The sequence below is a fragment of the Trametes versicolor genome, assembly GCF_000271585.1.
Source record: "Trametes versicolor FP-101664 SS1 unplaced genomic scaffold TRAVEscaffold_8, whole genome shotgun sequence".
In the NCBI taxonomy this organism is placed as follows: domain Eukaryota; kingdom Fungi; phylum Basidiomycota; class Agaricomycetes; order Polyporales; family Polyporaceae; genus Trametes; species Trametes versicolor.
The window spans coordinates 1606571-1607195 of record NW_007360328.1 but is presented as its reverse complement, the minus strand read 5'-3'; positions in this window follow the sequence as shown (position 1 = coordinate 1607195).

Genomic DNA, 625 nt, shown 5'->3' with positions numbered 1-625 from the left:
GACCACGACGTCCGCCGCCACCGCGACCACGACGTCCGCCGCCACCGCGACCACGACGTCCGCCGCCGCCGCGACCACGACGCCCGCCGCCGCCGCGCCCACAACGTCCGCCGCCGGAGCCGCCGCGACCATGACGTCCGCCGCTGGAGCCACCGCCGCCGCGTCCGCCGCCAACAACATCGCGAACGCCCACGCGAACGCCGCGACCACCGCCGCGACTGCCGCATCCGCGTCCGCTGCCAACAGCATCACGCCCGAGTCCACGCCGTCCCTCGCCGCCTGATAGGAGAGCACGCCGCCCGCGATACATCGATCGCCGCCGCGGCCGCCTGGTGTCGCATTGTAGGCGCGGCGCGACGCACTTGGTTACTCTACGGCGCGGCACGCAACGTTCGCGCTCGTGTAGGTGCTGTGTACTAGGGCGTTGACACAACGCGCTCAGGTATGTCAGGTGTCAGGTAGTAGCTTGCTGTATACCCATGTTTTCTCGGACTTCTCAAAATATATCTCGCGCTTGTCTGTGTCTGCTATGTAGTTGTATTGCGTGTACTTATGGAGTGCAACAAGACTTTGAATTACTTGTAAGTATCACTCATGGGTGAAGTGATCAGGAACCCCGATAGAG